General features: G+C 44.5%; 1 protein-coding gene, 2 long non-coding RNA genes and 1 pseudogene across 7 annotated transcripts in view; 1 reads left to right on the top strand and 3 right to left on the bottom strand.

The window, feature by feature from the left end:
* LOC309622898 overlaps positions 1–13,191 on the bottom strand; it is an 843,724-nt gene that overhangs the window by 281,538 nt on the left and 548,995 nt on the right. The gene's annotated exons all lie outside the window — the stretch shown is intronic.
* GRIA1 (glutamate ionotropic receptor AMPA type subunit 1) overlaps positions 1–13,191 on the bottom strand; it is a 315,761-nt gene that overhangs the window by 165,851 nt on the left and 136,719 nt on the right. The gene's annotated exons all lie outside the window — the stretch shown is intronic.
* LOC309622902 overlaps positions 1–13,191 on the top strand; it is a 480,082-nt gene that overhangs the window by 388,853 nt on the left and 78,038 nt on the right. The gene's annotated exons all lie outside the window — the stretch shown is intronic.
* LOC309622864 (N6-Methyl-AMP deaminase pseudogene) overlaps positions 1–13,191 on the bottom strand; it is a 472,574-nt pseudogene that overhangs the window by 440,526 nt on the left and 18,857 nt on the right. The window lies entirely within an intron of this gene.

The raw sequence follows: 13,191 nt of genomic DNA, 5'->3' as shown, positions 1-13,191 counted from the left end.
CCTTGGCTGATTTCTCGAGGTGAAACCTAACCAAGTGAGAGGTGGATACAGAAGAAAAGCTCAAGCTGTTTTGTTTTTTTTTTTTTTTTTCTTTTCCTGCTCTTCTAATCCAGGTCTCAGAAAAGCACACTGAGAATAGCGAATTTTAAACAAATGCTCAACCGGTAGCGTCTTATTATGAACGTGTACTTGCCTTTCCGTCCTAACAGGGATGTGAAGGTCAATCAAGAATTTACTAATAAGGGCACTTTGAATGTTAAGGCTGCAAATTTTAAGCCCTTCCTACCTCTCCTATACCACATCTGCTCCCAGGCCACGCCCCTTCTGCCTCTGCTTCACACTGGTCTTTCTTTTACCTTTCAGGACAGTCCAAACGTTTTTGCCCTGGGGCTTTTGCACATGCTGTTCTCCCCTGGAAAGCTCTTCCAACCCTCTTCAAGTGGCTGACTCCTTATTCTTTAGGCCTCCGCTTTAGTGTTCTTTCTTCAGAGAGGCTTTCTCTATACTCTTGCCCTTTTATTCTCTATAGCAGTACCGTGTTTATTTCCATCATAGCTTATCTCTGTCTTTAGTTATCCCCTTTAATGTTTTGTTCATTGGTGTAATTTCATTTCCCCCAGTATGGCAGAGGTCGTGACTATTTAATCTCCTGCTCTAGTCCTAACCTCTAACAAGGTACCTGACACAGGAGAGGCACCAAGACATTTGCTTGGATGGAATGGATGAGTGAATGACTAAACAAGCTGCTAGTTCTACATATGACCTTAAGCAAGTTATTTCTCCCCTTTGGAGTTCATTTCCTCATTTGTAAAAAAAAAAGAAGAGTGAGATTCAATTAGCTCTAACGCTCTTCCACCTCTAAAAATACACGTTTCCTTATTTATCATTTTCCAGATGGGAAAGTTGAGGCCTGGAAGCACGCTGTCCAGCCCAGGGACTGGAACTCAGGTCTCCTAGACAACTTCCAATTGAGACTCTTTAGCAAAAGCCCAACTGCCTTCTCTGCAGAGACACCTCCCCCGCAACCAACTCCCCGGTATTTAGTTCCCTTTGTACCAAAATCTGAATCACTTTTCAAGGTTTCTCAAAACATGGGATGAAATGGCTCCTGCTAAGAAACAGTCCAGGCTCCTTGAATGCTACAAGAAATTCTGAGAATAGAAGCATTTCTTACTGTCCAGAGGTGTTCTCTTTGTATGTCCCCGCTCAATTAAGATCCAGGAGTGTGTGTAGGAGGGGAAAGGCTGAGATTCAAACTAATTCTGGGGAAAAGAGTAAGTGAGGAAGGAGAGAGGAAAAGGCACAGGCACAGATACAATGCAGAACTGCTGAGAGCATTTGAAGAAAGCATAAGCATGAAGCTACTGTACTATTTTTTTTGCTTGGGCATAATGCACCCACAGAGCTCCATGTGGGAGAGCCTCACTGGCCCCAGTCCACCCCCAGGTTCATTCCTTAACAGTCCACCGAACACTGGAGACTACGACCACACTGCTGTGTGCAGCAAACCATCTCCTTCTAGGTCTCTCTGCCTCTGCACGCATTCCTCACAAATGCCTCTCAGCCCCTGAAAAACTTCTACACATCCTTCAAGACCCCAATCACATGCTGACTCCAGCGGGAAGCCTTCCAACCCTTCCAGAAAAAATTAATTACTTTCTCCTCTGAGTTTCTACTGTGCTTTCTTTCTTAGTATTATACTTATCTTGATATTCTATAATTTCACAGTTTCATGGCTGTCTTTTTCATCAGACTGTGAACTTCTGTAGGGCAGAGCTGGGTTGATTTTTAAAGTCGCACAGCCTAGCCCTGGTCTTGATATAGTAGATGCTCCGTAACTTGTTTGTTGAATAAATTTTGGTTTTCTTACCTGTGAAGTGAGGGCAGTAATACCTGCCTTACTCTCTGTGAGATTACCCAAGACCTGCATTCACTATAAAGTGTACACATGTCAGCCATCATCTTATTCAAATTGCACAACTCAAATATGACATGGACTGGACAGGATATTATTATTCACTTTATCCAGATGAGCTCCCAAGTGTTAAGAGGCTTGCTCTGAGTAACACAGCCAACAACTATCAAACTAGAGAAAGAAAACCAACTTGCTTGACTTCTGGGTTTTTTTCCCCCATCAGATCACAAAGGCCTTTCAAAAATTAGCTGTAAGTTTTGTCACGCTGATTGACTGACGAGAGAAAACATGGATATAAGTCCTTCTAAACATGCCACAAATGTATCTACTTACTTCCACTGCCCACTCCCCCTCCCCCTGGCTTAGTGGTGTGTCAGTCCTCACCACGCATAGAGTCAGCTCTCCGTACTTGTGGGTTCCACAACCATAGACCAACCAACCGTGGATTGAAAATATTTGGAAAAAAAATCCAGAAAGCTCCAAAAAGCAAAATTTTTTTTTTGTTTTTGTTTTTTTTTAAATTTTATTTATTTATTTATTTTTGGATGTGTTGGGTCTTCGTTTCTGTGCGAGGGCTTTCTCTAGTTGCGGCAAGTGGGGGCCGCTCTTCATCGCAGTGCGCGGGCCTCTCACTATCGCGGCCTCTCTTGTTGCAGAGCACAGGCTCCAGACGCGCAGGCTCAGTAGTTGTGGCTCACGGGCCCAGCTGCTCCGCGGCATGTGGGATCTTCCCAGACCAGGGCTCGAACCCGTGTCCCCTGCATCAGCAGGCAGATTCTCAACCACTGCGCCACCAGGGAAGCCCCCAAAAAGCAAACTTTGAATGTGTTGCATGCCGACAACTCTTTACATAGCACTTACATTGTACTTATAACTATTTCACACGATTTGCGTTGTATTAGGTGTTATAAGTCATCTAGACGTGATTTAAAGTATAGGGGAGGCTGTGCGTAGGTTATATACAAATACTGTGCCTTTTTACACAAGGGACTTGAGCATCCATGGATTTCGGTATCTGAGGAGGGTCTTGGAACCAATCCTCCTCGGATACCAAGGCATGGCTATACTTACTGTGTTTTATCGCTTCGTTTATCACTTTCCTTTATCCCTGCTTCCACCTTGCCCTCTTCCCTTTTCTCACCCTCATCCCCACTCTTCACATAGCAGCCACAATGTTCTTTTAAAAATGGAAATGGGGTCCTGTCATAGCCCCCTTGAGCTCCCAGAGGGTCCTCATCGTGCTTTCAGTAATGTCTATACTCCCTTGCATGACCTGTGAAGGTCTGCCTTGTCTGAAGCCTGCTGATCTGGACAGTTTCATTCATCCTCTCCGTCTCCCCATCCACTGCTGCAGATCCTCCAACACACCAAGCTCCCCCACTCCCCATGCTGTGCCCTCTACCTCGAACTCTTCTCTCCCACTTCTGCTTGGTTGGCTTCTTCCCATCTTTCAAGGACCACCCTAAGCAGGTCATGCTCTGTGCTCTGTCACCACATTCAGTTTGTTTCCTTCACAGCACTTTACTCGAGTTGCAATTGCAGTAAAAACCCTTTTATCTGATGCAGTCAGGGGCTGTGATTAAACTATTTGAAAGATATGGTTAAAACAAAAAATCATAAAAGTGATTCATCGCAGGTATTTTCTTTTAGCTCAAAACACCTAAGTGCACATGTATTTATCAAGCTTTTGTTGTAGTGGGAACTTGACATAAAATAAATGTAAGTGCAGAATTTTTTTGTGTTTTGCACCCGATCTTTAATAGTTGCCTTGCCTACAGCTAGCATTACCATGTTTTTAGGGATTCATCTTCGAGCCTTTCAAAGTGTTTAACTTAGTTTTATAAAAAGAAGTAAAACAACTTTTTTTTTTTTGCATTCGTATTTCACCAGTTTACATAATATCTGGTTACACTGCAAAAATATGAGTAAAACACAGAAGTATAAATAGGTTTGGAAACAAATGGAATGGATTCCTAGCCCACCTCCAACAAAGCTGATGTGAGCAGAAATATATGGGCTGATCAGAGAAGAGGCTACTCGCCAGAAGGTGTGGGGTTTACAGAGATAATGGAGAATGCAAGTCAATCCAAAGAGATGGTTGAATGGAAGTTGGTTACGAGAGACTTTGCTGCATCTGATAGATGGTTGGCTTGTTGATTATCTATCCCTCTTTTAGGCTGTATGTTTGTGAGGGCAGGGCCTCTTTCCCTTTTCCTCAGCTTGCCTACCCAGTACACAACATAGTCCTTGGCATTCAGAGGTACAATCAATGCCAAGTAAATGAATAAACAAGTGGGGGGACTATTTCACTTCTTAGGTGAAGAATTTTGTTTCCTCAACTGTGAGAGGATTGGCAGGGACTATGCCAGCATGGTCATTTTCAGATCCACATTCTGTTACCGCTAACCACATCCAGTAACCATTTCTGTGTTTCAGCTTCTGCTTTTCTCCATACCCTCTACACACACTTTAGAGCATTATGTTAGTGACCTCCCTCATACCTACACACCACCCACCACTACAGCCATGCCAGTACCTAACCCCCCCCTGGGTTTTTTTTTGGGTTTAGGATGATCCCTTTCCTCAGTGCCTCCCCCCAAAACAAGTAAGGAGGTGGCGAGGCCAGTTTGGGCTCTAGTGCCAGAGCTGCTGGATTTGTTTCTTCGGCGTGCTCGGCAACCCGGGGGCAGCTTTGAGCATGGGTAGGACGGACCTCTTCTACCCTGAAGATTTGAGTGGAAAGTTTGGGCCTGCCTTATTTGAGAAATTGGGCAAAACTTCTGCCCCCACGCCCTCATTGCCTTGGCTTGGTCTTTTCTGGTTTCCATGGTGTTGGGATCCACAGAGCCAAGGTTAGGGGGGAGCCTCAGGAACGAAGATTTCGTGGGCCCTTCAGCGCTCAGGAGCCCACAGAGTGGCTCAGTGCAACAGCCACGGAGTGAGAAACATTGGGTTTCTTTCTCTTTTTTTTCCCTTCAGTTTATTCCTTTGCCTCTCTCCCTCTCGTATCTAAGGAAAGACAGGGACTGATTGAGGATTTGGGTATTCCGGGTACCAGCATAAGAACAGTGTCAACAAATGATGATGGTGATTTCTGATGTTACTAATAGCTGCTCATGTATACTGAGCCCTTTAATGCTAGGAACTAGACTACACATTTTAAAGTAATTAACCGTTCTAAATTTCTGTAACAGTCCGAGAGAGTACACACTTTTATTATTAGTATTATTATTATTATTTTATGAAAGAAGGACTGAGGCACAGATAGGTGGAAGTCACAGAACTGATAAAGGCAGAGCTAGAATTCACACCTATGTATGTCTGATCCCACAAGGTGAGGTCTTACTATTAAGCTAAAGTACCTTGCAGTGTATCTAATCATAACGTTCACTGAATAATTAATGTATTGACTCAGTACATCATATGCGATACAGTATGGGGAAAACAGAAATCAAGACCCCTGCCTTTAAGAGGGATATTCTAATGTGATGAGGAAGACAGACTCCTGAACCGTAAATAAAAACGGGACATGAGAAAATCAACTAAATTCTACAGTAGAAGTACAGCATGTTCTGTATATTCAGAGGAAAGGGCAAATCCTTCTCAAGAGGGAGACCAGGGCAGATGGTGACTCCTAGCCTTCGTGCCCATGGAGCCCCGGTGCAGCTGTGGAATCCTCCTCAACCTGGTTAACCACCACCAAACAGCTGGACCTGTCATGTGAAATTAAAATCAGTTATCTCCTTGGTCTCAGGGGAGCAGGAGAAGGCAAGCCTTAAGGTCTCCTCATTTTTATCACCTCTCTATGATGTCGGTCATCACAAACGTTTCCCACCTGCCTTTTTCTCACTTCTTTAATGTCGACGCAGTTTAAAGTATTTTCAGTCTTCTCACCTCTCTGCCTGTCAACCAGGCTCTGAGCTTCTAAGGCCCCGTGTCAGTACATGGCGTGTAAGAGGCATCTGAGGACGCTTGTGGGAGCAGGAACTGTGGGTACAACACGGACCTCAGGAGGGCTGCCCCTTCCAGCTTTACCCAAAGCCAGGAGGGAGGGCGAGGGAGGTGAAGGGAGGAAAGGAACTGCATCTTTGACCCCATCAGAGCTCAGGTCTACAGAGCAAAGGCACAGAGGTCAGGGGAAGCCATCCAGGGTGCACAGGCATGTGAGTTCCCACTCTTGGGGTCGAATGCACAGACCCACCCCTGCCTGCCTCTCTGCAGAAACTTGACAAGTGTCTTCCTGTCTCTGGCCCTTGTGGTCCTCACTGGTAAAACAGAAGATTTGGCTCTAGTTTCCTGTGGTTCCAACATCCTCTGATGATTCTCACAGCAGGGTGATGAACAGGAGACAGAGCAAAGCTGGGCTGTGGACCAGACAGGACTTTGTCTGAGAAGCTGACTCTGATAATGGCTTTTGTGCGTCCACTGCTGGACCTGAATGCACCTCAAAGGGTGTACCCTCCAATGTAGAACCTTACTGCACGAAGAAGAAGTGAGAAAACAAACCTCAATAATTTGGTCCATTGTATGGACAAGAACACCAAAACACAAAACCAAAAAAGCAAAACTGTGATTCAGCAGTAGGCAAAGGTGCTGGCTCTGCAAGGGTCTGGGGAGAGGGAAAATGCAAACGGGGTGAAGGCACATGCAAAGGAATATGTAGGTGCATTTAGTTAATTCTGGAAGTTGTCTGAATATCCAGCAGTGGCTGGTTAGCCTCAGATGTTGCCCAGGTGAGCTAGATAATGTTCAGTGCATTAGGAATCATAACGAGAGTAAAAGCTATCATTCATTGAGTATTTGCTGAACACTTGCATTACTAAACATTTGTCTTAATTAATTTCTTTATTCCCCACAAAAAAGATACTAGTACCTCCTTTTACAGATGAAGATACCAAGGTTCAAGGTCACACAGACACAGCAGATCTGGAAGTCAAAATCAGGTCATTCTGAACTTCAACTCCGATGCTTGTAGCCGTTCTGTCTTCAGAAAAGCAAACATAGACATACCGACTTCCTGTTTTTACTGACTCCCCCGTGATGAGGGGAATTTCATTGCGGCCCTTTTCCACTCATTTCACTCCTTCAAGATCCCACTTAAACACCACTGCTTCTGGGAGAACCCCAGTCAGAATCAATCCATCCCTCTCTGAGCTCCCGGAGCTCTTAGCTTGTACTTCCATTAGCGTACTTAACACTTTCTGTTTCGTGTTGGAGTTAATTGTGTCTGATCCTCCCTCCACTCTACACCCAAAGCAAGTTGTTTAGATTTTCATCATGGCACTTAGCGTCTAGCATTAATGCTAGCCAAGCCTGGATTTGTCTCCCGTTTTATACAATGAGCACGGGAGCTGTGTCTTAGGAACATTTCTGTGTGCCCCGCACTTAATAGAGCTTTGGAAACAGATGCTTTCTAGGTGAGGCTGGTCCACGCAGCTGGTTTCTTCATTCTGTCTAATCTATCGACTGTGACCCCTCCCCAGCTCTGGTGTACTTTTCCTTGTGCCCACGGTTAGGGTCACTGAGCAATGCCAGGCAGAGGTCAGGGACTCCTGTGTGGAGTATCTCTCAGATCACTGAAAAGGTGAGCGATTGCTTTTTCTCATGCCACTCTTGTTCCTCTGGCCCTCTCTCCTCCAGTGGAGACGTGTCCACGTAAGTTTCATCAGAGTTCACTTTAGGGAAAGGATCGCTTGTTTTGTTCTCTTACTCTGGAGTTAGTGATTTTCTTATTCCTGAGGAAGAAAGGCTCCGATCCCTGTGAAAAAATCTTTAGAGATCATTTTTCAAAGGAGGGCGGCTTCAAGGGCCACCTGGGACACTTAGGTCCATACACTTATATTCACTCCCGGCTGGACATCTAGATGGCTAAGAGCACAGGGTTTGACGATGGACAGACTGGATTCAGTTCTCCACTCCATCTCTTGGGCAAGTTAATTAGTACCTCTGAAACCTTTGCTTCCTCATCTGTATTATAGAAATAATAACAATGCCCACCCAATGGGGCTGCTCTGAGAGTTAAATGCATTGAAATTGTGTTCCTAGCACAGTTCCTGGCTACCACTGTGTCTGTTGCTACAGTTGCTATTGTCGCATTGTTGTTGTTGGTGTTTTGTAAACAGCATCATCTGGTCGCTAAGAGAGATAAGAGCAACATGCAGCTGAAAATTTGACCTCTGCCGTTAGTAGGAGATGCAAAATCTCCTACTCACATGTAGCATCTAGTTGGGAGCCTAAGAATAGCTGTAGTTAAGTTTCTGCTTAAAAATAACTTGCACGTTTTTAGGCTTTCAGAATCGAAGGTGCTTTAAAGAGCATCTTTATTAATTGTGCCATTTTTCAGAAAACGGAAGCTCAGAGAGGAGAACTGACATTTCCAGGGTCAATCAGCCATAAAACAGTCATACTGGGGCTCAAACTCAAGCCCTCTGACCCCAGTCCAGTGTATTTCCCACTGAGTATCCCTTGAACTACTGCCCTTTTCTTAGATTTAGCCATTGTGTACCCCTTCAGCTTTCCCACCTGGGATAACCTGGGCACCATCTGAAGATGCTGCTTTGCCCGGTATTGAGAAGATGACAGTAACACATCTTGCTACACAGACATTCCTGATATGAGTCTATTTCTTTATGTAGATGAGCTTCTACTCCATTCTAACTCCATCACTCCTACATAAGCTAATTCTGCTGAAACTAATGTGCTAATATATATATTAGTCCTGAGGCTTAAGGGCCTATTCCTTGCATTCAGATGCTGCGATTGAACTCAAATGCGATGAGAATTGCACTGGCATTCTGGGGTGAGCTTCAGGAGTACAAAACATAAGGAAAATAGGCTAGATTTGTCTTTCTCCACATTAAGGGAGCATGGTCAAGGCCTAGCATAGCCGGTAGAGATAAGAAGAAGTGAGGCATTGGGTGGAAACCACCCAAGGTGCAACTCTGGGGAAGAGACCCCAGCCCCGACCCATCAGGTAGCACTTGCTCATGGAACCCACTGGACAAACACTTTACTGTAAACATGTGCCTAAATATACCTTGCACTTTACCACCTCCAGACTTTTCTTCACACTGCTCCTTCTGCTTTCTTCTATTATTTAAGAGTATATAGGACTTTGTATCATTTAAACAGTATTTTTATATCCACCATGTTGCTGAATCGTCATAACCACCCAATGAGGTCAGTACTTAGCACTGCTATTTCACAGATAAGAAACTGGAGATCAGAGGCATGAAAGGACTTGCCCAGGGCCATAAAACTCATCTCTGCAGTCAGATCTCCTTCATTCTCCAGTCTCCAGGGTCAGTGGCTTTCCATATGTCAGGGTCAGTAGAGCCACCAGACTGATACTGGACTTGGGCACCAGGTCGCCTGCCTGGGTTTGAATCCTGGCACTTGCCACTTTCTTTGCGGTCTGTTACGTAATCTCTGCCTTAGTTTCTTCATATGCAGAATGGGAATAATCCTGGTCTCAATCTCAAAAGACTGACAGGAGTAAATTGGTTATTATGTGCAAAGTGCTTAGCAGTGCCTGGCACAAAAGACCTGCTCAGTATATGTTGCTATAGAAACTAAGCTGTGTCCTGTCCGAATTCCCTCCCTGCCAAGGCTCATCTGAAATGCCGTGAAGTGTGATTCTGACTTTTCGTAAATAGATGCAATTTCTGCCTCTTTTAGACCCTGCAATCATTTGTACTTTGCTCATAGCACACAGTATGTTCTGCTGTGCACTGGAGAGAACTGTAAACTTGTTTTTCTCGTCCTACTCTCCCCTCGCCTGTGAGCGCTGTGGTTCAGAGAGAGAGAGAGCTCCCATATAAGTACATCCCCTGTAGTGCCTGGTGTGATGCTTGATGCCAAAGAGGAAGAAGTTGGCAAATGCTGGTTACACTGAATTCAGTCGAACCCAGAATTCCAGTTCCCTTGAAGACCTAGAATGTTAGGGCTGGAAAGGCTCCTTAGAGATTAGCCAATCCTGCCAACGCCAGATAACTGGGTTGCTGAGAGGGGAAAAATACTTGTCCAAAGTCACATAACATATTAGTGGCAGAAGTAGGTATAGAAACCAGATTTTGTTGCTACCCGCAGCCCTGGGCTCCACCCAAAGCACTGGGCTGTGTCTCTCTCCATGGAATGGAGGAGAAAATAGCCATGTACCTGAATTAAAGAGAGAGGGATGGGACAAGTGACAGCGCACAGCTAAGCTTCGGCAGCAGAACTGCTCAAAGAGGAGGGATGTATTAGGGACACGTATTCAGAAGCCTACTCGGGGTGAAGGATGTGAATAAAGTGCACAGGCGATAAGGCAGTTTCTCTGAACTGACTTGGTATTTCTCTGCTGCACGAATGTATCAGGAGCCCTGCAAAGGAGAACCTTCAGAGTTCAGTGTACTCAATGTTAACCTTTAAATGGTTCTCTTCCTCTTTTAAAACATGTAATCTTAACTGGAGATCATCAACCTTGGGCTCCAGGGCGCCTTCTTTGTGTTGGGATTTGTACCTAGAAGATGCTAAGATACAAAGATACACAGTCCCTGTACATTGAGGCCATTTCTTTCAGTTCTCCAGGTGATTATCTAATCTGATAGGGACGAGACAGTTAAAGTCCTTCTCAGCCTGAGCCCCAGAGTCTCTTCTCCACAGACTACTGTCATGTTTTTTCCCCTTGTTGAGGTTTCAGATAATGTTTAAAATGTAAAATGAATCAGAGAGAATTCTGCACTGGTCAGCAGGAAAGTGTTTTGATTCCTGGTACTGTCAAATCTTGTCTTCCAAAGTAAGATGAGGTAATTAAGTCTTAAGGTGATAAGTGATAAGCTCCCCCATCATCTCTGACATAAATGCTGGGCGAGGCGGGGAGGAGGACCAGTGAGAAGCTGGTTTCTGATGGCTGTGGGTGGAGGTTTAGGGGAGCTCTATAAGCAGGCATAGCCCTGGGGTGGGGGACTGCTGAGGTTTACACCCCAGTGGTTCAGGTGATGAAACCCAAGGCTGCCCATAACCACCAAGTGAGCCTCTGAAAATGATGTGCCACGTTGGTTTGCAAGTCATGGTTAATGAGAGGTGAGTGTTCACAACACAGCCTTCCTGGGGAGTAATGTCCAGAGGGCAGACAGCTCTGACCTTGGGACTTTGCGGGAGGTCATCTGCTCCTTTTGATCTCTATGTCTAATGCATGCATCACTTAAAAAATGGTTAATGTCAAGGATAAAAAGTGTTTATAACAGTTCAGTGTGAAGCTAATATAGGGAGAATTGAAAAAGACTTTTTGCAAAGGAAATTCATCCAGCAGTCATTTCCCAACTACAGGCTGACTTGATGGTACCCATCAGATTTCTTCTGATTATTAGGACCGGTTGTTCTTGTTGTGTTGCCATTGTTGTCGTTTCAATGCATACAGTGGTTTAACAAATATACTGTGAAAACAATATTTGATTACCCTTCAAAGAGCTCACCTACCACCCTCCTGATACCGTAAACCATGGGTGAAGAAAACTGGCACTGACTTATTACCATCTTTGCCTTAAAGAGCCGCCCTCTCAATCCCTCTGACTGATAGCAACTTCCAAACTACTCCACAGATGAGCCATTAGGTATGTTGAATGCATACTTTTTGGGTGGCATTTGTAAATTTAAGTTTCCCCCAGGCACGATAGAACCAACTTGACACATTACTTGTGAACAGTACCATTTTCTATCATATTAACATCTTCCATGTTGACGGAAATAACAGAAGTAAAACTCGAAAAGTGAATTGGCGTACAAATTGTGAAGCTTAGTAGATTCATAAGGTTTTTCTTTATTGTTGTTTGTTTTTCACAGTTATACTTAATCAGCATCTTCACTTTTTAAAGAAAACTTTAGGGACTTCCCTGGCGGTCCAGTGGTTAAGACTCTGCGCGTTCACTGCAGGCGGTGCGGGGTCAATCCCTGGTTGGGGAACTAAGAACCCGCATACTGCACAGTGTGGCCAAAAAATTAAAAATAGTTTTTTAATTAAAAAAAAAATAAAGAAAACTTTACTCCCTTTCTCCCTGAATGCTCCATCAGCTCCATAACATCCTGAGCTGTCACTGACTACCTCCTGGTAATATATAATAGGCCCCCACTGATGCCATAGAGCTATAAGTTCCTTGAGGTCAGAGATAGTCTTCCATGAATTAGAAATAGCTTTGCAGGTCTGTCCCTCTTTGTGCTAAGTCCTAGAGGCAGTACTCTGCAGTGCAGGGTCAGCAAATGCATGACACATACACTCCCCTCTTCTGTACCCAAGGCAGACATCACTAATTGATCATGGCATTCTTTCCAGTTGAGCCCGCAGAGTCCTCATCGTCAGCATTCCTGGAAGCCCTTACCAGTTTATCAGGATTGACAGGCTTGATAAAACCTATTTTCCAGCCTAACCTTAATGGTTAAAAGCAAGGGCTTTGGAATTGGACTGACCTGAATTCAAATCCCAACACACCACTTACTCACAGGTTGTGTGACCTGGAGTACAGTTGTCCAAGTGCCCTAAATCTCAGTTTTCTCCGCTTTAAAATGACCAATTCCTCTCATCCTTCGGAAGCCTAAATTTTAGGCATTTCCTCCTCTGAGAAACCTCTGTTTGCATAAGACTGAGTGTAGCTGCCTCACCTAGGCCTCTGAAGACACCCTGAACTTGCACTTCATACTCCATCTCGCTGGAACAGTAATGGGCTCATTTCTTCTGATTTTCCCCATTGGTGTGTGAGCTCCCTGAGGGCAGTTAGACTCTCACAGGTGTATTTTCAGAGCCCAGCATAGGCCTTGGTACAGTAAACAGCTAAAAACAGGCAACACCAGTAACACATAAAAGTCACTTAAAACAGGGCTAGGGATATGATAAATGCTTTGTAAGCATTAGTTGTTTTCATATTTATTGTTGTGTTCTATAACTTCGAGGCTCAGAGAAGAAAGCTTACCACAGAGCTAACTTTTAGACATGTATGGTTTAATTTTGGATTGCTATCACTCTTTGGCTGCAAGGGTACCAAGGGTATCTACACTTTCTGAATCTTCCAAGAGTTGCATTCCTTGACACAGGGCCATATTCTTCTTTCTCAGCTCTGTAAAACCTAACATGGGGCCTTATACACAAGAGGCCTATTATTTGAGCATGTTTCGGGCTACACGTATCATGTTTGCTAACCCTGGTGTCCCCCAGCCCAACCTTGCCCATACTAGCCCTTTAGGGAACTATACTAGGTACTCTTCCAGGTTACTGGAACCCTGTCATTCACTTTCGAGTACCCATA

Source organism: Balaenoptera borealis (genome assembly GCF_965194805.1).
Source record: "Balaenoptera borealis genome assembly, chromosome: 2".
Lineage (NCBI taxonomy): Eukaryota > Metazoa > Chordata > Mammalia > Artiodactyla > Balaenopteridae > Balaenoptera > Balaenoptera borealis.
The sequence above is the reverse complement of the archived record's forward strand: the minus strand, read 5'-3'. Positions and strand labels throughout refer to the sequence as shown.